Source organism: Rhagoletis pomonella, unplaced genomic scaffold, assembly GCF_013731165.1.
Source record: "Rhagoletis pomonella isolate Grant_MI unplaced genomic scaffold, Rhpom_1.0 Rhpom_scaffold_00001, whole genome shotgun sequence".
NCBI classification, from domain to species: Eukaryota; Metazoa; Arthropoda; class Insecta; order Diptera; family Tephritidae; genus Rhagoletis; species Rhagoletis pomonella.
The window spans coordinates 47,144,306-47,171,110 of NW_023458555.1; the positions used below are offsets into that span (position 1 = coordinate 47,144,306).

At 35.0% G+C, this 26,805-nt stretch overlaps 1 protein-coding gene across 3 annotated transcripts in view; it reads right to left on the reverse strand.

Annotated features, from left to right (window-relative positions):
• Positions 1 to 26,805, reverse strand: part of LOC118745146 (fatty acyl-CoA reductase wat) — a gene marked incomplete at its 3' end in the record, with an annotated part of 160,569 nt that overhangs the window by 48,941 nt on the left and 84,823 nt on the right. For all 3 annotated transcript variants that reach the window (XM_036478688.1, XM_036478676.1, XM_036478681.1), the window contains 1 exon segment: positions 20,997 to 21,021.

The following is a 26,805-nucleotide window of genomic DNA, read 5'->3' on the forward strand; positions in this document are numbered from 1 at the left end:
TGCAGGTCTCTAATACATAGTACATAGAAAAATTCAAAGCCCCACCACTTTCAAGAAAAAAATATGAGCTTATTTTTTTCTTTCGGGACTACCCCAATGTACATAATATATTCATAATAATGGTGAACACAAAATAACGCTTGGACACTGTTATTTAAATATACATACGTTTGTGCATAGTGATGCAAGGTGATTCAATTTTATTGCCGTTGCTTTTAAAATGCAAACCAACAAATACATACATAGTACGTTCATACAAATTTTTATATATGTACATATATCTGCAAGCATTTATTTTTTGCCGCCGGTTAATTGAATCACATGGAAACGCCAGCAACTAGCAATAAATGTGACTGACGGATAGGCAAGCGAGCAACCAGCAAACAATCCGACAAGCAAAAATACCAGCAATAGCGCGAGTACGGTTGCCACTTCATCAAAATTTTGTGTACCACAATATCCAAGTAAAAAGACCCAAAATAAAATAAAACGTACAATTTTTTGTCGTCCAACAAAAATATATACAGTGACTCAAACAAGTGACTGCGTGGTGATTTTCATTTTTTTTAATATTCATAATGTTTTCTGGAGCAAATTTTTTGTTGTCATTTTTTCTAAAAAATACCGTCCATGCTTTAAACAAAACCATATAAAACGTTTCAAAGTTTATTCAAAATTTGGGAAAATTCGACAAATTTTCATCAAAATTTCAGTTTTTAATCTGATAATTTGGAACGTTTCTGGGTATGTAGTTTTATAACCCATACAATTTTCGTCTAATAAAGTGGAAGTTTCAACCGCCTGAAAAATCGCGTTGGTTTTTGAGAATTTTTTTGGTGACGGAGTTTTGTACTCTTTTCCATACAAGCATGAATTTCTTAGGAAATAAAATGCGGGAGACTGTAAGCAACAAAATTTCAAAAAATTAACGCCAGTTTTTGTAAATTGCGCTTGTTATATAAAAAGACACAGCAAAAGCAGCTTCCAAACAAAAATTCTCGAAAATCAACCCGATTTTTTAGGCGGTTGAAACTAAGATAGTATGGGCTATGAAACTGTATACCCAAAAATGTTCTAAAGATTAACATCAAAATGTTTAAATTTTGATGAAAATTCGTCCAATTTTCCTAAATTTTGTATAAAGTTTCAGTTAAAAGTGCTGCTTATTCAAAAAGGCCCAAACGGAGAAAATATGCCCATATTTGGTACAATTCTACCAATGTGGCAACCGTGAGCGCGAGGCTCAAAAACATGCACACGCACGCATATGTACATCCGCACAGGCCAACGCACATTCACTCATACATACTACATGCAATAAAGAATGAAAGCGAATGCGCGTGAAAAATGCACTTCAAGTTACACAATAACAAATAAATAGATTTGGTTGTGAGTGCGTACATATGTGTGTGTGAAAAATTGCAAAATAATAAAAGCAAACCACATCAACAGCAAGCAACAGCAATGGTAGCAATGGCAACAACAGCTTTTACGCTGGCACGCTTTTAGGCGATTGTGGGAGTGTGGCATGTGTGAGTAAAAGTGGTACAACAATAAATACAGCTTTTGCGAGTGCAAAATCAACTAAAAAATTCAAAAATGCACAGATTGAAACCAACTGCAACAGCTTTTTGAAAATGGTACAGAAAATAAATAAAAATTAAGATTTTTTCTGGTCAACCGAATAGTGTGTGTTCACAGTTGGTTTAATGGTGTGGCTGGTTTTTTGGGAATACCAAGGCTATCACGGTCAGTTGTGTGCTTGTTCATGCATAACGCTGGCCAATCTAACCCGAATATACGTATGTAAGTATTTATGTGCATATTTACATATGTAGAAAAGGTTAACTTACTTCCCAAACTAATGGACACCATCCATACGAATGGGATATTTTAGAAAGGCTGAACGAAACTGTGTTTCTTCTGGTTAAGTTAAATAGTTTAGTTAGCATAGGAGAATGTTTCATTGTGGCAAAATGTTTAGATTTTTGCATCAAAAATTATACACATGTACTAAGGAGTTAACGTCCTTACTAATATTATAAATGCGAAAGTGAGTTTATTGTTTCTTGTGTTGTTACTACTCAACCGATCATCATGAAATTTTTCACACTGGTGTCATTTAGCCCAATTTGAAGCGATGGTTAAAGTTGAAAAAAATTAAGAATTTTAGATTTTGTTTTTTTAATTTTATGCGATAGAGGCTGCTAACAATCTAAGTCTACCAATACATAATTTTTAAGGCCTATTAATAAACTCTCTTCTCATGTTTGATTTTTAAAAGCGGGTGAAAAATAGTCTATCTGTTATTAGATAAGTCCCTCAAAATAACGCATTTTTAATAAAAAATAAATAGACCGTTTAGGAACTATAAGGAAGCCATGAGAAAAGTGTAAAACAGGCAAATTTTTACAATATAAAAAAAAACACACCAAAGATCCGTACATTGAATCCGTACAACCCTTGCCACCCTCGGAAATCCACACCGTACGAAAAAATCTGTACATCTGGCAGGGCTGCTGTCACAGCTCCTGTCTGGACTTACGGTATCCAGATATGGTGAACCGCATAAAAAAACGTCGCGAAAATAAAGCGTGCTCAATCAAAAATTATCCATATATTATAGCAGATGCTCCTTGGATATCACAAATGACGAGCGTTTAGAAATCTTCAGTTTAACTACTTACAATTTTTTGAGATGTTTGAGGACAGTTGCCACCTGTTTTGAAATTAAGTACAATTAAAATTATTTTATAATTTAAATGAATTATTAACTATTAACGAACCCGAAGACACAAAATTTGAATTTAACTTTTTCATTTCATCAAAATTCAAATCACGCTGTTGCGCTTACAAAGTTCTAACTTAAAAAAATAAAATCTTATTGCGCATTTCCAGGCTCTGTTCTTTAATTTTACATCTCATGTTTCAAATTCCAAATAATGTTGCAGATCTGATGACGTTCACGAAAACGATCTCATGATCTTCACAAAAAATTGTCCATTCAAAAAAATTAGCACAGATCAATTTCTTCGGCATATTATGGGTTTATTCGAAGGAGTAAATATTCCCATTATTTATGGAACACGATTTCATCAAGTGGCTGTCTCGGCTGGCTTCGCCGTAGCGCATCCTTTTAACCCAGTTTTCCAAAAACTCAGTTGCGGTTTCAGGCGCCATCTCACGAATGGCTTGGTCGATATTTTCATTAAGGGCCAGAATCGTTAACGAATTGTTCGCATAATATCGATCCTTCACGGTACCAAAAATAGGCTATTTGACATCGCAGAGATGGCTGATAACACAATTACTGAATTTGACAAACAAAATTAATACTGAATAGGTGGCAACCCTAATCTGAAATATTTTCATATTTAATTAATAATAAATAGGTGGAATCGGTCTTTAAAAGTATTTTCAAACTAAAATCTTTTTAAACCTCTTTCTTGAATTTGAATGTTTAAACACCTGCCAATTCTTCCAAATACCCTTCAGAAATAAACTTATTAGATAATTTGAATTTAACTTTCGCAACATCTGGTAACCCTCTTAAACGAAAATTGAATGGTCAAACTTCGTTTAACACCCATATTTTAATATTGAAATAACGTGCTTATAAGTACACTAAATTTCTACCATCTTTGAAATAGTTTTAAACTAAAACCTTCTTAAATCTCTTTTGTCTGGTACCCATGTAATCATACAACCATAATTATGTATGTATTTCAATTTGCTTATTGCCTTAATTCAAGTTGAGTTTGATTTTTCATGCAGTTGGCAATCATACTGCATAAAGATCAGAAATAAAGCCTTTTTTAAAACCATTTCGATAGATACTCATATTGTAATATTTGATTTAAGTTACTAAATCATTTGAATTTAATTTTTTTACATCTCCTTTAAAAAAATAAAACATCAACAGGTAAATCCCTTTAATTTAATACCTGCTTTTTAAAAACCAAACGAACGATGCGGATCTAATGGCATTATTAAATATTTAAAATGCAATTTTTTAACATGTGGCAACTCTATCCGGAAAACTGAAACCAGTTTTCATATCTACTGGTCAGCGCTATAATTTGATAACATTTATGGAAATCGAGCGAACGGTGCAGATCTGTCCTATACGGATTTTATTGTTTTAAAAATAAAGATATATACATATACATATTTTTAGTTTAATTTAATTTTTATAAGCTTATATTTTTCTTTTTTATAAAATTATATTTTTTTTTTTATTTAAAAAGAAATAAAATATATTTTTGATTTCATTTAATTTTTGGAAACTTATGTTATTTTTTATTTCCTTCAATTAAATGTTACTTTTGTTTTTTAACTTAATTTTCTTTCAATTTTAAGATTTTGTTTTACAAAATAATATATACGTATATATTTTAGTTTTTTTTTAATCTGTTTTTAAGTTAATTTGTCTTTCATTTAATTTTTAGATTTTAGTGTCTTAAAAAATCCTTGTTTTACTTGTTATGAACTTCTTTTTTAATTTTTTTCATTTAATTATCTTTTAGTTTTTAGATATTATTACTTTTAAAAGAAAAATTATATACTTTTTTAATTCATGTAACTTAATTTTTAACAGCTAATTTTTTGCTTATTTTAAATAAGTTTTTTATATAGTTCCCTTCACTTTTCGGATTTTATTGTTTTAAAAATTCATTTAATTTTTTTAAAATTGTTTTTTTTTTCTTTTTTAATTTAAATAAATTTTCATTATCCTGGTTGAATTTTTTTAATTTATAGATTTTGTTTCAAAAAGTACGTACACATTTTTACCTCCCTTTTATTAGCTTGGGAAGTAACTATGTAATATTGATGCGCATAAAAGATGCAGCGATTTCTATTCTCATACTTGATGACAGTACGAATGCAAATTATAATAGAGAGGTTTTAGTTTTTTAAACTATAATTTTATTTTGTTTTCATTTTACCTTTTTAAGCTAGGTTGCTTCTCACTTAATTTTTAGACTTTATTGTCTTAAAAACAACAATATTATTTTAATTCTATTTAATTTTTAGGAACTTTTTTTTTTTAATTTTTTCATTTGATTTGTTTTTTATCTTATTGTTTGCCTTTTTGAAACAAAAATTTTCTTTTTTTTATTGAGTTTCCTTTTAATTTTATGATTTTATTGTTTTAAAATTAAACAAATATTTTCCAATTCATTTAATTTTTTCAACTTTAAAAAAAATTATTTAATTTACTTTTCATTTTTACATCTTATTGTTTCAAAAAAAAACATTATTTAAATATAATATAATTTTTAAAAACTAATTTTTTACATATTTTTTCTTTTCTAATGTATTTATCTTTCTCGGATCTTTCAATTAGTCTTTCGAAAGACAGAAGAGAGCTTCCAAGAGAGTTGACAAATTTGACAATTTTGACAGTGATACATATTTCATACCCATTTTGTGCCCATAATTAAAAAAAAATAATAATATATTGACATGAATTCAGGTTTACAAAATAAAACCAAAATGGCCGATCCAATATGGCGCCTAAAATCTTAAATACAATAATTTATGTTACAAATAATAGTAAGAATGGTACAAAATCGCGTCTTTAACAAAATCTCCGATAGGGTTGGATTCAATATTTAGTATTTATTGTAAATTAAAATTTAATTATCTTGAAATAAATATAAATTTCTTATTAGTGAAATATGGAGAAAATCACTTATGGCTTTTTCTTTGAACTTTTTTTATTAAAAAAAACACTTGAATATATCATTAAATACCAATCAGTTCAACACAATAAAAAATGTTAAAATTATACCTTATCACATTGTGGCGTGCTTTATTGAACTCAGCCATAATCGCGTAGACGGTTACAACGCCAAACTACAGAAAGAAGCAAAGGCTTAGCATCTTTAGTTGAAAATAAACTTCTTTTATTATGATTGCACTATAAATTCACAATATCGTCCCATTTACCCCTTCAAGTAATTGCAATATTTTCTCTTACTTAAACTTATTACGATTAACTTTCTTATCGCCATTCATCATATTTACCAACTTCTAAATAGCACAGCGACAGATTTCAAAAAAAATAAAAATAAAAATAGCATTCCTTTGCAGTGCAAACTTCATAAAAATATAAATAGACTCTCCTCAATGACACACAACTCACTCAATAATGCATTATTGAAACTTTCATAGATAATAGCCTACTTTTATGAGCTCATCCATTTGGCGACACAAAGCAGTTTGACAGCTGCGAACTTTGAGCCATTCTAACACACAAACCTACACAAACACAAGTCCACTCATCAACATACACACACACTGCCCTTTTGGCAACAAACACTTGTTTTGCTGCACATTTCCTCCATGTATGTATGCACATCTGTATACGTGTTAATGTGAGGGTTTGTCACGCGCACAATGGGCGCTTAAATGGCGCTAAAGTAGTACGCGCCCCCAACCCGCATCCGGCACCATGACCAATGTTGGCAACTCCAGTCTACTTGCAACACGACAGACGGCAGCAAGCAGCAAGCAGCAGGGCAGCAAGGCAACAGCGCAAAAATAGCTACATGCCAGCCGAAGCCGCAAATAGCGTGAAGTGCATAAAAAACAACAACGATAACAATGTTAATAACAAGCAAAAAATTGGAAAAATAAGCAATTGCAATAGCAAAAACAACAACAATGGTAACAACAACAATGGTAACAATATTGCATGCTTGCATCGTCATCATCGTCGCCTTAATGTGCTTGTTTGCAAGCGTGTTACTATGGGCGCAGGCGCAGGGGCAAGCAAGCAGCCGACGTCTAGTAAGCGCAGAGGCGCGACGAGCATGAAAATGAAATTGAAAATATGTGAAAAACTGCACATGCGGGTGTGTACATACATACATACATAAGTGAGCATGTATGCATGTATGTAAATGTGTGCACACGCGCGTACCATATGAACTGTGGCTGTGGCGCTGCCGCTGGCAAATGTATGTGCATATGTGGCGTGAAATTTATTTTATTTTATAATTTGGTAATATGTTTTAAGTGTAAAATGCGGCAGGAAAATGGCAAAAATAAAGTAAAAACTACAATAAAAACCACTTTTTTTTTGTTGTTGTTTCACTATGGCTGTTTGGCGTGCAGTGAAAAAATTGAAATGAAATGGTAAACAAGAAGCAGCAACAACACCGAAAGATTGCATGAAAAACGAAAATATTTAATGCAGACAAAAGCACAACGAGCGCAAAAAGTAAAATGAAATAAAATCAGCTACATTGACGCCAACAACTGGGGCAGTGCCAGCAAACAAAAAAACCAGGCTGCTGTTACAAAAAAATAATTTTTTTTTGTAATTTCCAATGGATCTTCTATTTTTACATATCCTTCTATTTATTTTACCCTATTTGACAAGACTTTGAAATAATTAACTAAACAAAAAACTATTAATTAGCTAGATTAAGTTGATGAAATTAATTTTGAAGAGGTCAATCGGTGATTAAAATACCCAAAAACTATATCCAAAATGTCACCAGGTTTTTACAATAAACTTTAATGGTCTTCTGACGAAATCACTATGTATGTGGACCTTCCAGGTACTTTAAGAAATGGAGCACTCGAAATTTAAGGCGCGAGCTTCGTGTCTTTCTTGTTTCTTCCTACTATTTTTCTCTCACTGTTGGCGAAATAAATTATTCGGATTTTTGAGAGAACATTTTATAACAAAAATTTTCGCTCGCTTACAATCGTCGTAAAAGCATAAGTAGTTAGTAATAGTATAAACACGAGTAACCTTTAAAATCAAGGTTGCTTTATGTGCCTTTCTGGACATCGAGAGGCTTTTGCTAATACCGCCGGCGAATCTATGTCAACGGCATTGATCCAACGAGGCATAGATCCGTGCACTGTTGGGTGGATCCACCCCATGCTCCGTGAGTGTGATATCACATCGTCCCTATGGAACAGCCCAGTGAACATCACAGCCATGAGAAGATGCCAACAGGGAGGTGTTCTTTCTCCTCTACTCTGGTCTCTAGTCGTGGATTACCTCTTAACCAAAATTCCCTCTTAACCTAGTAATTATTGTGTCGGGAAAATTCAGCAGTACTGTACCAGACGTTTTGAGTGCAGCTCTGTTCGTGGTATTGAACTGGGTTGCCAATAAGAACCTCCGCATAAACCTGCAAAAGGCTGTTTTGATACAGTTTACAAGAGGTTACAAGCCGATCATTGGTTCGGTTACTCTTGGTGAAACTGTGCTTGAATAATCTGACGAAGTCAAATACTTATCTCGGGGTTACCTTGGATAATAGACTAAGTTGGAATTCTCATCTAGACAAAACTCTTAGCATAGCCACCCGACCCATGTGGACCTGTCAAAGACGTTGCGCTCGAACATGGGGTCTAAACTCTAAACTAATAGAATTGCTACACCGGACTACAGTCCATCCAATTACAGCGGTGGAGTGCAATAAGGCCAGCGGAAATAACGCCCATGGGCTTTATATCCAAAAAAAATAAGAAATAAAGCCCGCGCGAAAAGAAATCTAAGACACTGAGAACAAATATGCGCATCGCATTGAAGACTAAAAAACAGTAACAATTTACCTTTAATCTACAATAATTCGCTTATCAGTTATTGACAAAAATATCGTTCGATTTTATGTGTATACTGCAGAAGGGAATTTAACGCAGAACTACACTTTATGCAAGAATAGAGAGCAATTGGTTTAAAATACGTGCCATTTTATCCTTTTCATTGGGAAATAACGCCCGCGGCCATTATTGATCGTTCGCAAAGGAAATAAGGCCCGCGGACTTATTTGCCTTTTATTGGTGGGCGCTATTTCCCCATCGCGGGCCTAATTGCACTCCACCGATTATAGCTTATGCCTCTATAGTCATCTGTCCAAAACCGCTGAAAAAAAACTTCCGTTTCACGTCTGAACGAACTCCAAAGGATGGTTCGACTTTCGGTGACGGGAGCAATGAGAATGTGCCCAACCGCGGCCTTAGAGTCGCTTTTAAACTGGACCCTACTCCACTACTACTTTTAAAAACCAGTCACAACACAAAGATGTTTTGAGCAAAATACCAGGTCTATGATTCTGCGAGTTCTCCGACGCTATGCCAAAGGAAATCTGCTTTGGAAGGAAATTTCAGGTCGGAATTCCAGACCGAGATGTCTGGCCAAATAGTTTACCAGGGATCAACGATATCCTGGCGGCCACAAGGTTCATCAAGGAGTGCTTTGGCACTATTCAACTTTTGTCTGCATGGAACACGGTATTACTATGGAGGGTACTTGTGGAGCTCGAACCGTTTTGCAGACTCACGAGGTCCTCCTCGAGGCTTAAAATAGAATCGTGGGTAAACTGAGAACTCAGTAAGCACTTGGGAGTGGTACCGAGCCTTAAAGAGGCCAGACTTTCGCTAGGAAATATATACGTCTTCGGAACAGAACCGATATCAAGTTACTTGTTGACTATCTGACGAGCTTGGTATTCCCACTGAGACGACTTGCCGTCTTTTCCTTGAAGACGAGAAGATGTCGGAACACATTATGTTTGATTGTCGGACATTAGCCAGACTAAGACTGCAATGCTTCAGTTCTTCCACAGTCGATACCTTATAGGTTAGGAATTCATCTACCAAGAGACTTTTCGCATTTTTAAGGGAGGCTAATAACATCTTGGGCCGTCAGGGTTAGGAATCATCGTAGGGATACAAAAGGTCTTCTAGGTCGCGGCGTCTCTTTCTGTTACACCCAAAATGTTTACATTACATTACAATCCATTGGCCACCTGTCTGGGTCTACTCTAGCCTTGGAAGCAGATGGCAATTCCACAAACCCCTGAATCCCTCCGATGAAGTAACGGTGTTAATTACGACTTGACCACCATGCTTACAGTAATCTTTTTTTTTAATTTATCCGTACTGCTAGGAAAATTTAGATCTTCTTGGGGAACAAAGAGGTGGCGGTAAGATGATTCTTGGACGTAGATGTTGCTTTCGATAACCCATAACAATATACAAGGGAATAATGCAACCACATGCCGCTGTATAGCGAGCGTCCTTTAGTCCAGAACTATTACTTTCCCTCTTGGACAGGAAATAGTCATGTTCTTAGGTACGAAAGCATGCCCGCAGAGTGTAGTGATCTACGCTCTGCTGTGGTCCATCGTGTTCGACGAAATACTCTAAATTCTTAGTAAAAATGACTCCGAAGTTCAGGACTACGCGAAAGACATTATCATCCTGACCAGAGGTGGGTTGGAAGACACTAGAGACACTAGAGAAAAGTGACTGTTATCTAAAAAGGTCAATCATCTGATGACAATATCTCATGGGTTCAGCGCCTAGATAAAGCTATTCAAATGGTCAGGGCTTCTATCTGGACATAACGAAAACTAATAGCGCGAAGCAGATCTAAAGTGGCAATGTGGACTCTAACTGCTGCTGTGCTCCTCTAGTGGAAGAAGGTAGAAGTAAAGTCCAAGCCCAGCAAACTACAATGACTAGCTTGCGTGGATATCGAGGAGTTTCTCGACCTGCCTCCACTTCATATTGTAATCAAGAAAGAGACTCTACTGTCTTAGAGTAAGAACAGCTTAGCTTTGTGAACCTATGCTTTCCGAGATTTAACCTTACCCAAAACGTCATGGTCATCTTGCCCGACTGGAACAACTGGGACAAAGAACGACTTAAACCTCGGAAGGAAAGCCGCATGTGGTATAATGACGGCTCCAAGACAGGAGTCTACGGCATACGACGCAGAAGGTTCCCTTTCACACCAGGAACCGGGTTTGTCTCATCTGGGCACCGGGACACAGTGGACAATGAGCAATGAGGTGGCAGAATATTCTTATCGGTCTGCCATGGAGCTTCGTCAGGCGAAACTGTACATTACAGTTAAAAATGTTAACTTTTTAGATCATTTTAAGAAAGTTAATTTTCTTTCCATTGGTTTTAACTATCTTTTAGGAACATGAATTTATTATTGCCAGACATGTTTGTTGCTGTTAAATCGTGCCAGATATTCTTTTTTATTAAAAAAAAATTTAATTTTTCAAATCATTTTAGTATAGTACAAAATTTAATATGGTGTGGTTTAAGTAGATACTAATGAATTTAAAATTAATTTTCCAGATAATAATTCGGTTTTTAAATCAAGAGCCAAACCGATTTAAAGCTGAAAAGTATTACGCTGTTAGTGAGAGAGATATTGGCAAAATAATTACTTTTCATATAATTTTAGTATAAAAACTGAAAACGAAATCTTACTGAAGAAGTACGGAAGGTAACAGACAGGATATATAAACAAGAAGAACCGAATAAATACTTCACCTTAGTTGGCATCAAGTAAGAATTGCCTCAGGTTTCCAGGGTAATCAAACACTTGCTAACCATAGAAATTGTTAACTCTGATGAATGGAAGTTGAGTCGCGAAGACCAGGAAACAGCAGGAAGACCACATTTACTTCCTAAGATCATAATACATTGCAGCACATGATCTAAATGGCATTCAGCCAACGGCCTTGTGAGGTTTTTAAGCAATACGTGGATATCAAAGACGAGCTGTAGCCAAATAGAGGCTTCTTACAACAGATCGTTCGCGGTCGCAGTAACTAGGTGACCTGCTCCCTCCTATAAATCGGGTCTATTTTAGGCTTATCTAACCAATAGCCAAATCGGAAACTAATTTCATCGCTTTTATACAACAAAAATATGTAACAACCAACGTAGATTAAAACAAAAGCGCCAATAATAACGACACGACTTTGGCTACCTCAACCCTCCTTATCGCCGCCGACGTCGCGGTCGCAGCCGCTTTGTCATGTGCTACAAAATAACATTTGCGCCAAACCAATTCAACGACCAACGAATTGCAACCAACCAACAAAGTTACACAGCCGGCGGCAAGCCGCAACCGCGCACAACATACATCCGCGGCCGCCAAAATAGTAGCCGCCGTCCACATGCCGCGCCACAATCCTGCTACTTTGGCGCTCTTTAACGCGCGAGTGCGACAGCGCAGCAGCCCGCGACACAGCCCTAAACTGCCGCCCGCCCCGTCACGTGATGCGTCCGTTCGATGGTGCATTGTGTTGTGTTTTTTGTATTTTTGGCGTATTTTATGCTTATATTGTTGATGTTGTTTCTCACAGCCACAGCCGCTGCCGCTTTTCTCGCCAATTTTGCGCGATTTTTGTAATTTTATTTATTTTGTTTTTTTATTCCGTTTGTGCATTGATGGTTTTGGTGTTTGTTGGTTGCCATGGGCATTTCAGATTTATAAGGATTTCCATCCTTATAAAGAACACAAAATACTTGCGTGCAGTTGGCCGTTGTTGCTGTTCCTGTAGCTATTTGTTGGCGCATTGTATGGCGTAAATGTATGCATTGTATTTATTGTGGCGTGGCAGCCACTTTACACAACGCCAGCAGCGTGAAAATGCCGCCGATGCCGCTACTGAGTTACTTACTCCGAAACACAGGAGGAATACAATGTTTTTCGACGCCGACGGTGGCAAATAAAAAATGAACGTGCAACACACAACTCCCTACTATGTAAATAGTTACTTATTTGCCAGCTGTTGTTTGGTTTTGTTGCATGACTAAATGGCTGCTTCCCCATTTTTATGCAGTACTCCAGTGCGAATTGAAATTGTTGGCTGTTTTTTTTTTTTTTTTTTTTTTTTTTGCAACAATTGGCCACCCCCCCCAGGCTTGAAGGCTGCTTTTTGCATTTCATCTTTTCTTATTTCGTCTAATTTCGGTTGCAGCTCATTAAATAATTAACACACTTTGGTTGCCACAGGTTGCGCGCCACGCCTACGGTAAACACCTATCGTTTTGCGGTGCCAAAACACCGCCGATTTTGAAGAAGCAGCGAAGTAAGCAAAACCGAGTAAAAAAGCAAAAACAGCGACAATAAACCACTTTTCTTTAAATGCGGCAAAAAGTTGCTGACTAGCGGTTATGCGTTATAAACCGGTTGGGCAGCAGTAATAACAACAATACAGCTGTCTTGAAGTAGCGCAAATCGTGCTCGCTTTGTATGCGAACTTGTACGCTTGCGCGCGCAATTTGTTAATAAATAGATTAATTTTTTTTTTAGTTTCTTTTCTTCTTTCGTTGATACAATTTTGTGACACTATTGGAAGTTTATATATTTTTCTTATTTAACCTTTTCTTTACCAATTAAAGAATTTGCTAACGCATGCGCCTATATAGTCCCTACCATGTCAAGCTGTCGAATGTGAAAATGGGTACTTTTAAGGAGAGCAAAAAACCGTTGTAAAAATTATTGTTGTCTGCTTCTAAGAAGACTCGAAATTTGACGATTTGGTAACTTGCATATCAGGTATCGTATTGAAAAAAGCACTTTTGCACATTAGGTAACAAACATTTACATAGTAGCGAGAATATAAGAACAGAAATAAAAAATAAATGAATCTTGAGTATAGTATACTGTTAATAAGCCACTATTAGATTTCCAGATGCAGGACTCTGGTAAAGACAAAAGGCTCTAACTAGGCAGCGAAGCAGCATGAAACCAGACCATTTCTTTCATTTCTTTCTAACGTTTCAGAACTTTCTAACTATGACTTAGGCTTCCCAGAATTGTTAGCAAAATTCGTATCAGTAACCTGTATTTATTTTATCAATGATATATCGTTTTAAAAGTCAGAAGCTCACGAATCTTAGTACAACTGCACAATGGTTAAAATGCGCACAACTTTAAAGATGTTACAACAAAAGGACAACCTACGGATTTTTTTTTATTATTCATGTATTCAAAAAATTTTATCAATAGATACTTATTGTTTATATATTTACAGTATACGCTTGCCATTGTGTCACTCAGCTAACCGCAAAACTGTGGCAAACGCATAAAAACGATTTGCAACCCGCCATTGTTTTGAACAAGCTACCAAACAAAAAAAAACTTGACACAATTGCAATTATATGAACATATGCGCACACATACATATACATACATACACCAAGCCTTCGAGTACTTATACATACATACAATAGCCATAATAAATATTGTAGAAATAATTACATAAAATACGACTAATTACACTTGATTGTTCACACGTCATTAACACGGCAAACAGTGGCTTACACGACCCTTATTACGCACGAGCCACTCCAATGCAATTGCATCGCGTTGGGAGTATCTAATAACCACAGCCTTGCAATCAATTTTAAGAGCCCTGCAAGTAAATTTTCATAATTATTTGCTCAAAAAGGGATACTGTGAATATTCTGCGTTTTTAATCTTTCTGAGGTTTGGAACTCTATTTGAGCCTGGCCCACTGGCAATCATCTTGCATATAGCTATATAGCTATATTTTCGGTTGAAAAGGGTTTTATCAAGCTTCCTGTTTTTCATTCTTCGAGCCATGGTCCAATTGTACTAAAATTACGGGTCTCAATCTAAACCAAATTTGAGATATTTTGAGATATTCAGTAGGCCCAGAATGTGATTCTGATGAATCAAATTCCGAAAACAAAGAGGCATTTCACAAATGGCAAAAAGAACAAACTCTACAAGTCAAATGCGCAACAACCAATCTCAAATACGAAAACTAAAAGACTTGCGCCTGAAATAAATTCTGTTTATAACACGTAATGTATGGTTGTGGCTAATGGACAAACCAACTAAGAAAATGTTTTCAATCAGAATATAGGGAAATTTCCATATAAACGAACCATATTGCAAGATGGTCTTTCCTGTGATTGGCGTCTTCTCTTGGCCGAGCAAATTCACTGAAAACTAAGCTATAAATGAGACAATGAATCTCAATTGGACTGTAAAACTGGATTAACTGGATGCGTTGAAACAAATTTCTGGGATTCTCAGGCATTTTGAGTTTTCAGTCTGTGAATAAAGAATCCAAGAACACCCTGAACGCTTTTTCTTATCTAACAAAAAATGAAATTCGAAGCAATGATGAAGGATTCGGAGATCATATCATAATGAAACTGGCCCAGCCACATTGGAACCATGGTCGTAATATTACGTGTAACAACTTCGACAATTCCAATATTTTGGCTGAAAGGCTCGCTAGCAAAGCTACAATAATTCTGCGAACACCGACCGAAATTTGTAGAGATTCGTAGAGATTGTTGTCCTAAGCACTATGCAGCTAAACGTCTGGGTAATCGATACTGATAAAAGGAAACCAAAAGCGACTATCTACTTTAAACTAAAATAGATACGGGCTTGATGTTGTGGACCATCGTGAAAATATTTACTGAAGGCCGGCGCGAAAAGACGCCAAATCTACACATATTCCAACGTGCTCGATTTATGTTAAACTGTTTAAAGAAGGCACTGGCTCGGAAATCAAACGAAAATCTTTTCTAAGAACAAGGCTCTGGAAACAAGCGAATATCATTGCCAAAATATCTACCTTCAATGAAAAGGAACTAAGTGCAATATTTGATGGATCTTCTTCAGTAGATTTGTAGAAAAATATAATAATTTTTTGAGTTATTATTTAAAATCAATAACTAAATACGTACTTTGCTTTCAGCTCCAAAGCGCGTTTGAGAAATCTTGCTGTTTGAGCACTTCAGTATAGCTACGGCAATTTGTGTGTACAAACCCTAACAGGAAATAGTTAAGCACTTTTTGGCCTTTCCAACTTCCTTTAATTCAACAATAAACTAAAATGTGTGTTTCTCTGTAATGGGTTAGCTAATTTTTTCTTGAGTTTTAATACATTCTCTATTCAAACTAATAAGAAAAAAATATTAAAACAAAGGGTGCAAATTTTGGTAAAGAGGGCTTTCTAGGTAGGTGAAAGGCCCACGACAATATATTGTCTTCAGCGGCGCATATTGGGACTATGTAATATAAGATCCAAGTTTAAACAAAATCTGACAGCAAATGCGATTTTTTAAACATATTGACTCCAGCGCCCTCTTTTTTTACAAATGTATTCCTTAAAAACGCTCCTGCTCTGAAAATATTCAACGCGGGCCGCGATGCTGGTAACAGAGGAAGAGGAAGGCCTCCTCTGCGTTGGAAAGACCAGGTGGAGAAGGACTTGGCTTCACTTGGCATTTTCAATTGGCGTCAGTTAGCACATAAGAGAAATGACTGGCGTGCTGTTTTGGACTCGGCCAAAATCGCTTAGGCGGTTACAGCGCCAATTAAGAAGAAGAAGAAGATTCCTTAAAAACTTACTAGCTGATCTCTTGGAACTACAATAGAGGCTGATGGCTGGCGAAAGGGTGCAAAGATGCTTCAATAGATTAACTAATGTTAATTCCCCTTCCTCTTACGTAAACGAATGTGGTCATTATGAGAGATTTGTAGAACAAAAAAAAAAATTGTGCAACGGAAGCAGTGTTGCCAGGTTTTGAAGATTTTCTACTGTCATGTCGATTTGACGATTTTTGTGACCCAATGACATGTGCAAATTTGGCTGGTTCTCAAATTCAAATTTGTAAAATTAGCTACACAGACTAAAAATTGCAGTGTAAACACTTTTTGCTAATTTATAATTGCCATATCGAAATTATATCATGTAGCAGCACTAATCGTAGTTATCGGTAAGTAGCTTTCTTCTTTGTTTCATCACTATTTGTGTAGTTTTTGGCGGTCAAATTCGTAATTTGTGCGTTGTGACGTTGTGCACTGGTGTATATTTTATCAAGCGATGGGAATTATGAATAAGTTATTTAGCAAGACTTGTAAGTATGAACAGTTTTTGATGCACATCGTTAAGTTGCAGTTTGAAAAAAAAATGAAGATGGGAATGTAATTTTATTGCATTTAAAAATATTTTTGTTGAAAGTAATGCGAATTTTAAAAATTCGTAAAAAAGTTAAGCTCTTTATTTTTACGCATAGCAATCAGAAACTAGAATAAAATGAAAAAAAAAACAAAAACAAAAACAAAAGGGCTTCCTGGTTCTGTTTATTAAAATTTCTTAAATGCAAATGACGATTTTTGAGAGCCAAACTGAGTATCCCTCACTTCAATGATCTGGCAACGCTGAACGGAAGAGAGATCCGCCTTTTAAAAGCCTAAAGAGCACAGAAAAGATCTGGGGGAAAGAGTTATACTGAATGAGTAGTTTCTTCTCCAATTTGGCGATTTAGAGAACAGTGTGGACTTTGCTGGCGTACTGAAGTAGATACACGACGACACCGAACTGGGCTACGTCCAGCCCATTTCGTATTTTATTAGGTTGGGGCGTATAAATGGTGCAAAAGGCTAGATGTATTGGCTTATACTGGGTGGTTGACAAGTTTATTACTAACTTCTCTAAAATGTGAACTTGCCATATCGCCGTTTAAAGTGCAAAACCGCGTATCAACAAAATGCAAAACCGCGTATCAGCGAAATGCAAAACCGCGTATGTGAAGTTGTAGAAATTATTTTCTAGAGCATAAAAACACTCATATTTCAAAATGGTCCTCTTTTTTATAAAGCAATCGCATTTCTGGCTAGTATATTTCAGGACGAATGGATTGAGCCAAGAGCTTGTGTGAGCAAATCCGATTTTTGGCAACCAATGTCAGTTACGCGGTTTTGCAGAATGACGATACGCGGTTTTGTACTTTAAACGACGATATGCATTAGTGTTCGGACCGTCTTTCAACACACGTTGGTATTAAGGGTTAAGTCGAGTTGGGAAATCCAACGGTGAGTCCTTGATCTTCTAAAGACTCCTTTACCCGGCATGTAGAACATAGCTCTTATTAAGCCCGGAAAAGATGATGTCAAACCTTTCAGAAATGTTCAGTTCTAACAAAACAAAATTCCTCGCCGTTCTCACTGCGCACTGACCTATTCGCTTCCGCGCCACAAATCAAAGTGAAAACCTTCAGAAAACTGTGGTGGAGCTTTTCTACACATATGATTAATGTAATTCTGCATAGTCGTTTAAGTTTGGTGTAGATGTCAAATTTTTAAATGGCATTAAACGGATTTACGGACAACGAAAATGCTTACATAAAAACATGTTTTAATTTTTTAGGTATGTTTTTATACATTTGCACACAAGTTGCCACAATCTGTAATTTTTAGGCGACTTCAAAAAAGGTGGAGGTTGTCAATTCGTCAGAAAATATTTGATTTGGATCACGTTAACCGATTTCTATAATAAAGGAAAAGTACCACCTCAGAGGTGCTCACTAATTTGGTTTAGTTCCGATCATTGGATTGTGAAGAAATTAACGGTAGATACTCTTAAATTTTTATATGAAAATTAAAGTCAGTTTTTTTTTGCTTAAAAATTACTTGTTATTTTCTCTTATTCATTCTGTTGTATTTAGTTCTCGTATTCACGGTAATGTCGCCATCGCTGAACTTCAATTTGAATTATTGAGTAAAAACTCTTCCCTACAGGGTAATGACCGCCACATCCATTTGCATAACTGAATATGTATATGTATATATGTATGTATGTAAATATATGAACAATGTGTGTTCTTTTACTTAGTCATTGTGTGCATTTGGCTTTGCAGCTGAACTCCGAACGTTAGCCATGAACTTTTAGCGCCATCACCATTGTCACCATCAACCATGAAGAGCACAAATTATTTTCGATAAGTGAGAAAGAGCGATTGAATGCACAGGCTATAGGAATTAAAATTTTCAAATTGAAAGCTTCAATAACTAGTAAACAAATATAATATAGTATAGTAAACTACACAAATATATATCTAAACTATTCATCTTTATAATAAGGACGTGCCTGTGTACATATGTATGTATTAGCAATAGTTCGTAAATTACTTATGTTCACTAGATTTCTTATTTTTAAATTCTCTAACATTTCAATGCCATGGTCATGCACTTGCATGCTGAGATTTTTCATTTTACAAATATATGTACTTCAATTTAGTTATGCGCATATGTAATTATTTAATTTATTTATATTTAATTATATAATTTTATTTATCGGCGCATAACATGCAAACGTTTATTTCACCCAACTGAATTATAACACTATGGTAATGGTCTTAAGATCTTTTACCGTCAATTTATCTCTGATTAAATAATTAAAGAAAGGACGGCAAACAAACGTTGCAGTGAATATGCAAATTAAAACGCCTCGCGGAAAAAAGGTTTTACCTCCTCAAGCAGTTCATAAAACTTGATTTACTTATTTTATGACTTTCAATTCAACGTCTTTTGTAGCTCATGTTGAAAATACAGTGAACCACAAAGCCTGGATAAAGAGAATTTTTTGCAATGTATGCAAAGAATGTTAACTTTTTTATTTTCGCTAATTTTTTTTTAAAATATAGTTTATAGATATCTACTACAATAAAAAAAATAAAAAAATTCTTAACGTTATGCAAAACTCGGAAAAATTTGTTTACAAACTTTCTAAACATATTTTTTAGAAAACTTAGTTTTTGCAGTTCTTAACTTAGACAAATTTAGTGCAAGTTTGAGGTTTCCAAAACACCCCATTGATTTTTGATGTATTTTTAACAGGTGGTAACCATCTGAAATGTAGTTTAGAAATAAATCCTTTTCAAAAACGTTTCGTATCAATATTATAATAATTCACTTAACTTATTAATTAAATTTAATTTCAGTTTGAAATAAGAGGCAACCTTCTTCAAACACCTAAAAAAAAAACCAAAATGTCCAAACTAAAGATTTCTTAGTACTCTTGAGTTTGACACCCATATTTCAATATTTCCTGTCAGTTGTGTATAATTTAATTAAAGTGGACTTTTCAAACATGTGGCAACCCTCTTAAAAATATTTTCAAACTACCGATGAATGTGTTCGTAAAGGATCTGCATCAAAACTTTAACAAAAAAACCTGCCGACATCTTTTTGGAAGTAATTTTCTTTTAAAAATATGAATATGAGATTAATTGTGTGGTTTTCGTGAATTTTTTTTTAGTTTGGATTTTCATCAAGTTTTAAAGTTTAAAGAGCTACATATTTCCAGCTCTCAAGAAAAACGAAAAATTCATATAAAAAGGCGCACAAGAAACGGAAAAGAAATTTTCTTCTATCAAAATTTCTTAAATCAGTTTGCAGCTCTCAAGAAAGAAATGCTCGTATATTTATTTCTCCAAGAAAATTTACATCAAAACCTAATTGATTTTTTAAGCAACACAAATAATGAAAAATCTTTCTTGTGATTTTTTTCGAGTGCTGGATTATAAGCTTAATAATCAAAAAATTAATGGGCCATTCTATTGTAACTAGTGGGACATTTTACTCCAGAATGTGATCATTTCTGAATTTAACCTATGTCGTCGGAACTTATACAACAGCGAAAGGTATTTTTTAACATTGAACGATAACTAATGTATAAAATTGCTTTAACAAAAATACCAAAGGATTTCTTAGTTTTATGTAACTATTGTCTAAATGAATGTGACTGGTGGGACACAGAAATGAACTCTATTTTACCCTTGTGCACTCAAAGATTAATTTTAGCCAAAACCCTTAATTTTCACGAAGGATGTGTTTGTGTTGTAAAATATGAATTATACGCTTTCGTTTTCAATAAAAGTGAGTTTTATATAATTTTCATAGAAATATTAAAAAATATTTAAAGTTGTGACTGGTGGGACATCTCCTTGTGACTGGTGTAAAGTATGCATGAAATAAAAGTTTCCATAGACAAAAATTACAACTTATTTTGATTTTTATAATATTTCCCACAGGTTAATGAAATGTAGTCATTCAAAAAGAGGTTACTACTGAAATAGAGATAATTAGGGCATATTTAAATGTATGTCGTTTTCCACTTTTCAATGCAATGGCCCTAATGGGACTGCCACATTTTGATAGATTTTCATTTCATTAAAAGGTTAACCCATTCAAATCCCCGATCGCTTTAACCCAGGGCTTGTACTACCTGGGGCGCTTGGACAGCTGTGACCGGCCCTGTGCGTAGCTCTTACGGTAAAGTTTATAGTTTTAAAGTTAAATAACTAAAGCCTTTTTACTTAACTTAATTGTCACCCTAAGAAAAAAATAATATGTAGTCGCTAATTACTTATATACTTACATTTCTTTACTTTATTGCTTCGACACTGGAAAAAGAAAAAAAAAGTGCATTAAAATTACATTTGCAATAAATAATTAATTGGATTGAGTAAGACTTAGATTGACTAAGTGATGCTTTCAGAGTAATTATTTCAGTTTAACTTTTATGGATCAATTAATGCAAATAAATTGATAAATTCCATAAGTTTAACTTGTGCTTCTTTAGTCAGTCACTTCCTTCAAAGCGCTTTTACCAGTGTGGATATCTCAAAAAACTAATGACATTTACTTTTATTGCAAAGTTTATTACACACAAATCTCCTGGTGTATGTGGCATTTGCCCATTTATATTACATCATAGTACAGGTACAATCGCTATTAATTAGAATAATGCATGAAAGTTTCGTACCACCATGTACCGTAATGGTGGAAGAGATTAATATTTTATTCACACCCGGGGAAAAACTTATGTATAGACCAATGAGCCTCAGTTCCTTTCTAATCAAAACTTTAGAAAAATATTTGATTTCCACATCAGGGATACGTAATTATTTAAAGGTCAATCCTTTGTGTGAAAATCAACATGCTTCCAAAGCCTAGCTCGGGTTGAGTATGAGAATATACCATAGCCGTAACTGATGACTTATGGATTAATCGCGACGTCTATGAGATCCCAACATCATTATGCCCGACACTCAATAACAGTGGTACTGAAGAATTATTGACGCTGAACAAAACTGCAATACCGGCGTCATCACAGGGCCTTCGATGGCGCAAGCTAACATGCTCCCTCGGCAGAAGCTGTCGGGATGAGAAATTAGAGGACTCGATACCACTTCCTATGTCAATGCGTAGCTCTTCAGGCAAGGCGTCTGAAACATTTGGGATCACGTAGATGCTATACTGACAACATGGAATAACTTCGGCTAGAAAGATGTGCCTGGTCCACTGTGTGGAAGTCTTCCTCCGAGTGGAAGTACGAGTCATTCGTACACTCCTTCCTAAGGTCACCTAACCTTTCCTATAAGCGTTGAGTAAAATAATTGGATTATCTCTAGTCAGATTGCAAATCGCATTCAATAGAGATTCATTTTAAATGACTTTTTTCTTGGAGATCTTATTTGGTGAGCATCAGTCAGTTTGTTCGTTTTTAATGTGTAATCCCTATTAATTAATTTTATTTTTTCCTTGCATTGAAATTTTGTTATTGTAATGGTTATTTAGCAAAAGGATGTCGCAAAGCTACCAGTGTCTTTTATAAACCTTCATTAATACGTACATATGTATGTAAACATATGTTTAAATGAAAATTGTCATAGCATGTGGTCAACCTTGTCCATTGCTGCTAATAAACTGGTTTCAAGCACTTTTGCTTAACATTGTGGCCTGCTAACATTGATATTCCTATGTATCAAACGAAAGAGCTGAGCAATGAGTAGTGATTAAATCGAGTTCAAAGTCTTGAATTAGTTAGTCTCCAGCTACTAAGCATTTGCACTGATTTAAGTTAAGAGATTTGATACGTTTTACAATGTTTACTTTGTATTGAAGGTAAATGACAAGGTTAATTGGTGTACACAAGAAACACAAGAAAAGCTATTAAACTCAAAAATGTACAAGTATGCAATAAAAATGTGGAGTAATAATTTGTTGCATAAAAATGTGTAATAAAATGTAGTTAATTTTTTTAGTTACAATTTTTTCATATGCGCAATTGATTAATAACCATTGTGAGCAAAATTTATTTAGTTTCGTTTTTATGCGAGTATCTACCAGCAAATGTTACAAGTTTTTTTTTATTGCTTCAACGTGACACATTTCAAAGCTGCCTAGAAAGCTATTGCTATATAATATTGAGTATGCAATGAGTTTCGTATATTTTACAGTTAAGGTCAGAGAATTGAAAAGAGAGTACGATGTTTTTTCTAACTACATTTCTTAAATTCTATAAACTCAATACACAAGAGCAATGCTTTCATAGATTAGAGTCTGCTATATATTTAATTGAGAGTTAGAATTACTTAATTTATTTAGACTCAACGAGGTACATATCATTGACGCCAAAACTCGGTTGTATATGTGGCCTAGTTAAGTAAGAGTTGGGTACATTTTCTACGAATACAATCGACAGTACCTCTTCGCAAATTTTTATAAGTATATTGACAACATTGGCTGAATTTTTTTATGATGCATATCTGCCAAGACTTTCGATTAGGAATACCCTTCACTAAACCAACACATAACTGGCATATGATGATTCATATCTTTAAATTCTAAAACCAGAAGTAGGTATTCGCTTACACCATTCGCTACGACAATAGAAATGTATAAAAAAGCATTCGAAAATATTCTCTTGTGATAAATTGTTCCTGAGCTGGTCAATTCTGTATTTTCTTCTCCGATACGGATTCGATCCAATAAAATGTTCCTCCTTGAGTATTTTTTTCTGAATAGGCTTTTGTAATCTGTTCAGAGTTGTATACAAAATTAATATAGTTCAATATTCTGTATTCAAAACTCTGCACGATGAGTCAACAAGTATCCTTTTCCTTAGAACACAAAAAAATATTAACAATATTGGTTTATGCGAAAGCTGTACTCACGACAATTCAAAATGGCCAAAAAATACTCCAAAAGATATAAAAAGCAAATAAAAAAAATTCTAAAAATAACAAATGCTGCTTTGGACTGAGGAAGCGCTTGAAAATCTAAGTCTTCCATCGTCAAACGACCATCACACTCCATAAGTCACTCATCAGATTCAGCGGATCCCGCTAACAGTAGCAGAGGACGAGAAAGGCCTTCCCTACGCTAAAAATATCAGGCGGAATAGGATTTGGATTCACCTGGCATTTCCGATTAACTGAAGAGAAACGACTCGAACGCTTTGCTGGGCTTGGCCAAGGTCGCTTAGGTGATTACAGCGCCAAGCATGAAAAAGAAGAAGGACCGTCGGGAATCGGTTAGGATTGTTAGAATTCGCCCCACACTTATCGCACACATCACCGATACAAAAAAAAATTTAACTAGATGTCCATTTTCTAATCTTGTTCCGAGCCCTGAACTCGCCAAAACATTAGGAAAGGTTTAAATCCACAGAGTGGAGGATAAGACATAACCAAACATCTTCAGTGTATTTTTAGTTGCGTCTGTATACTTTGCCACAGATTGGAAGTGAAGTGAAGTGAAGTGATAACATCTGCATATGAATGGACCTTACAGTTTACCATTCCACTACAAACTAAAAGGCTAAACGCTTTAGGGCTAAGACCTCTTACCCTAGCATCACTTCTTTTTCATTGTTTTACTATTTCGACTGAAGTACCAATTTTCTTATTGATTTCAGCTTAAACAATATTCGATCAACAGCAATTGACGCCTTAGCAAAACGACAAAAAAAAAAATAATAAAATCTAAGGAGTCATATACGCAGTTTATTCGTGCTACATATCTGAGGGTGTTGCAAAACAGTGATTGTGTGTATGTACATATTCATATGTGTATGTATGTTTGCTACTTTTCGCAAGCACAGCCATCAGACTACACTAAATTGACGTACGTGTTTATATGCTTTAGTATTAGATTTTCGATGTTTACTATTTTTTCTGCTGCTCTCCGCTGCTACTCGTACGCTTTTGCGTTTTGATTCATTCTGTTTAGTAGTTGATCGCCAGCTATTTATGCATTACTGTTATTGCTGCTACATATTGTTATTACAATTGATATTACTTTTACTATTTGTATTTGTATTTGTATTTGTATCGATGGTGTTATGAGCAACAAACATAAAGATTGCCCAAAGCGCAAAATATAAAAAACAAAATAATCGCTGCAACAATCACAACAGCAGCAGCAACAACAATAAGGCGTAGCATAAAAATAGTGCCATTTAACGTTTAGCTGCACGCTGAGTGCCAATAATAAAAAAACTTTGTGTGTTGGCAACCTTAACAGCTTTACACCATGCCCAATAAACATTTAGGTTTACGTTCACCTCAAGTGGAGTATCATAGCGTTCTCAACATAAAGGGCATTTTTCTTTGTATGTTGAGAAAAAGCTAGTTCTCAGCTTGAACTTCAATTGGTCGCAAACATATCGCTGAAATACTGAAACAATAGTAAAATAATGTATACCTTTTTGATTGAAACGATATCGTTACCAGTTCAAAAACGCTCTGTTTTAAAAAAACTTTTGAAGAACGCCCTATTTCAGAATTTTATTTCAAAACATCCTATCTCAGAATTTGGTTGAAGGACACGCTATCTCAGCTGCCGATTCAAAAGCGCCCTATTCCAGTACATTTTCAATGTATTTTTAGCTGAGATAGGACGCTCTTCAACCAAATTCGGAGATAAGGAATTTTTTAATAAACTTCTAAAATAGGGCATTCTTCAATCAAATTCGGAAGAAAGGCGTTCTTGAAATTTTTTTCTGGGATAGGGCGTTTTCGAACTGGCTGCCGAGAAAGGTCGATCTTCCCCTCAGGTGCCGATATATAAATTTAAATTTTTATTTTTATTTTTTACTGATTTTATAATATGTACTTAATCAATATCGTATTACGATAATTCACTTCAGCGCGTCTACAGTCCGACAGTAAGTCAAACACTAGATTCACTTCGCTTTTTATTTTCTTTGAAGACATTATTTACTTTATTTTGTTGGTAATTTTCCTCTTTATATAGCTTTAGTTTTTCAGTTGATAATTAAAAATTCGTTTCTCTATCACTTTTTACGTATCTACGGGTCGATTTTATACTTTCGAATGCATATGTTTTGCCAACGCTGCCACTTGCATATTTTTGTATATTAAAAGCAGTGCTGCCATGTTGGAGAAAATTGGTTTTTCTCTAGTTCATCTCAACTTCCAGTCAATTTAGGTACCACGAATTTCTCCAAGGTTGGAGAAAATTTTTTTGGTGTTTCTTGGGATGCATTTGCGAGTGTACATACATATATGTACAGTATAGAATGTATGTATTGGTATATTTCACACAGCCAACAAGGCACTAATGTCAACGACAAATGCGGCACTTTACCACCAATCAACCGACCAACCACGTCTATGGCAACTGTGGCTCAGCGCTGCTGCGGCTCTAATATTGTATATATTACTACTAAAGCTATTATAATTTTATTTTTAGTATCAGGCAATCAAGTTAGAGGAACAACAACGTACATGTTTATGTGTATGCAGGCAGCAACCACAACAACAAACTAAGTAGCAATAAAAGCCATAACAATACCGGCAACGACAGCAGCAGCAGTAGCAGCAGCGACAACCACATCAAATGTAACGTGCACAATTTGCACGGCTCGTCAACGCGCTAACCGATGTGGAATGCATCAAAAATTGGCGGCGGGTATTTGTGTTTGGCCGTATGTGACTCGTTTAGCCCAGCAAGCATACTTTCAGGAATCAAATCCTTCGCACCAAATTTGGGCACTTCCCTTAATATGGCTGAGAATTTGGGAATTTGGTTGGTTGACAAACTTCTTTACACCACATCCAGAGAAAATCCTAAAAACATATCTCTCAACATAAGATTTGGTAACTATGACCAAATGATGGAACTACTATATAATCAAATCCTGTGTTGAGGGAAATATATTTTGCTGACCTTTTTTCTGACTGCAGGCACATCGCACATTGGTTCAAAACTGGTATTTAGTGTTCACAGTTCACTGGAGCCTTAATTTTTCGCTCAATTTGATTGATTGCAACTTTTTCTGCATTTTGTTAGTGCAAAGTTTAATATAAACAAACAAACATTCGTTTTAGCAAACAATTTTTACAAATTCAACTAAATTAAAAAATATGTGTATATCT